The sequence below is a fragment of the Spea bombifrons genome, chromosome 10, assembly GCF_027358695.1.
Source record: "Spea bombifrons isolate aSpeBom1 chromosome 10, aSpeBom1.2.pri, whole genome shotgun sequence".
NCBI lineage: Eukaryota > Metazoa > Chordata > Amphibia > Anura > Pelobatidae > Spea > Spea bombifrons.
The window spans coordinates 14,747,023-14,749,658 of NC_071096.1; the positions used below are offsets into that span (position 1 = coordinate 14,747,023).

The window sequence follows — 2,636 nt, forward strand, 5'->3', positions numbered from 1 at the left end:
TTCTGTCAGACTCTTTGAATGTACGAAGTGCTGCGGAAATCGCTTGGCGCTCTATAAATAAAACATAATAATATTATCGCAGATCAGCAGACCTGGGAACTCTCCGGGTTTCACCCAAAGCTGTCGGGGGAAACGCATCAAGGGCAGCCTCAGAACCGAAGCTAAGAAGCGAGTAAAGTCAGACGGCAGAAAATAATCACCGGAAAAATAATAAGAGTCAAAACACTTCAATCTGATGCATTTATTGCAGACCTAACACAAACACCAACATGTCAGACCTAAAGACCACTTCTTCAGATTGTTTGTCTCATCGATGTAAATGTAATATTATTTCTTATAAATACTCATTTATGAATATTAAAATGATGATTGATGACAATTTATTTGCATTTATGATTACATGGATACAAATGGATGTTATGCTGTGTTACTTGTTGACTCAAATGTAACACAACTTGTATTGTCCAATCAGAACCCAATCACGCCGTCTCTATGTACATGAATATTAGTTGTTTCCTTTTTTTTTTTCTTGATATTCAAAGATACGGCAGTTAGCTTCTCTTGCACGTTTTACGTCACAATGTTACTGCTCTCCGGGAATTCTCTGTGATGTCAGAGGTCTGTCTGCTCAAACACAGACACCTGAGCCTGAGTTTCACATTTTGCGAGAGAGGATAGAGAGAGTTATTTACTCATCTGTGAGAATGGAGGATGCTTTACTCATTTTTTTTTTGTTGGTTTATTGGATAATAAGGCGATTTATTCCAAATCAGCCTCATGTCATCATAAGGAGATATGCTAAACGCCACAAAAAATACCATCTTAGAGAAACATCTAGTCAACCTCCTTCAGCCAGGTAAGAGAGGAGCATGTTGGGGCGAAATATTTGGAAAAGGGAACCTTAACTCCTATTACTATAATTATTATTTATTGTTTTATATAGCGCCATCAGATTCAGAGCAATGTACTCCTACACTGTAAAGGTCCATCGCTCACTTTCTGTGCAGCACATAGAAATATGAGATGCTTTTAAGTCACTAATAGTGTTCACCAACAATCATCACAGGATCCCCTTCATGCCCTATAAAATGTACAGCTTTTAATCCTTAAAAACATCAGTTATTGTTATCCAACAGGATGCCCGCTGTGTCCTCTGCTCCAAGAGAGCTTTTAATCTTCTATGCTATGTAACAGTTTCTCTCTCTCTCTGAAGTCAAATTGCCCCCAAACGTTCGGATTATATAGATCATATATAGATCTCATAGCAGAAACAGGTTTTATCTTTACAATCATCTTTTTTTTCTTTTTCATTTAGTGTCCTGACTTGTAATCGAGACCCAAAAAGACCAGGGAGACTTTACGATTGCATCTTTAACAGGAAAAAAGGCAAAGGAGAGATAAAAAGAAGGCTGGTTACACCGATCCCTTGGGATAAACTTCGTGCCCGATTCCCTAGGTAAATACTTTGATCAAATATAGTTAACTATTTAACAGACACAATGTTGTTTAAATCACCCAACTCACTAAAATGAAGATCATAAAATAGTGCTTTACCTGATTTTTCTTTGATGTTGATTTGTTTCTATAACTATAGCCCATTGATCCCACCTCATGTCCAACATGGTGCGGAACGTCCGCTAGTGCCTTCTGCCCCCACAAAGGTGTCTCCCGATAAAAGCTGTTTTGGAGCAGCCGTCTTCAGAGGTAGTGCAAGCCGGTACGAGGAGAACAAAAGGTAAATTTAGTACGAAGCATAAAAGACTAAACTTTATAGTTATTTAACTTTCCCTGCTTCTTAGTGTTCTTCCGGCATCCCTATCACTATTATATTTGGGGTAATACCCTGGTTTTCCTATAGGCTTTCTTTTCACAGGCAGACAATAGCCTAGAACACCCTTACAAGCTTCACATACACACTCAATTATCTTGCACTTTCACAACCCCAAATCTTCATCTATTATTTGCAGATGCCCACATGATTTGCCCTTTGAGCCAAAATTACCATCTCAACGGCCTAAGGTCCCGATGCAAAAGGATTCCATCAGTGTAAGTGCCCAAGATTCTATCATAGTCTACAGCAAGTCCACCAGCGAAAGAGCCCAAGACTGTATCAGAGGCTACAACAATTCCACCAGTGAAAGAGCCCAGGACTGTATCAGACGCTACAATGATTCCATCAGAGGAAGAGCCCAAGACTGTATCAGACGCTACAACGATTCCATCATTGAAAGAGCCAGGGACTGTATCAGACGCTACAACAATTCCATCATTGAAAGAGCTAGAGACTATATCAGACGCTACAACGATGCCATCGGTGAAAGAGATGGAGACAGTAGCAGACGCTTCAACGATTATGTCATTGAAAAAGCCAGAGAGCGTATCATGCGCTACAACGATTCCATCATGGAAATGGCTGAAGACTGTATTATGCCCTACGACGATTCCTTGAGTGAAATAGCCGAAGACTGTATCAGACGCTACGATTCCATCAGTGAACAAGACTGTAAGTGCTGTTCTTTACATGTAACATAATACCCTTTACAATTCCAATAATCGGACATTATTTTACTGACTCCTGAACAAATATGTATCTCAGCTTTTTTTATATCTGCATAATTATTGCAAATGACATCATC

At 39.4% G+C, this 2,636-nt stretch overlaps 1 long non-coding RNA gene across 1 annotated transcript; it reads left to right on the forward strand.

Moving 5' to 3' along the window:
• Nucleotides 1–1,219: 1,219 nt before the first annotated feature.
• On the forward strand, nucleotides 1,220–2,047 carry LOC128467184 (uncharacterized). Its single transcript, XR_008345694.1, has 3 exons — nucleotides 1,220–1,456; nucleotides 1,595–1,735; nucleotides 1,968–2,047. It is a non-coding gene; the product is annotated as an uncharacterized LOC128467184 (long non-coding RNA).
• Nucleotides 2,048–2,636: the final 589 nt, after the last annotated feature.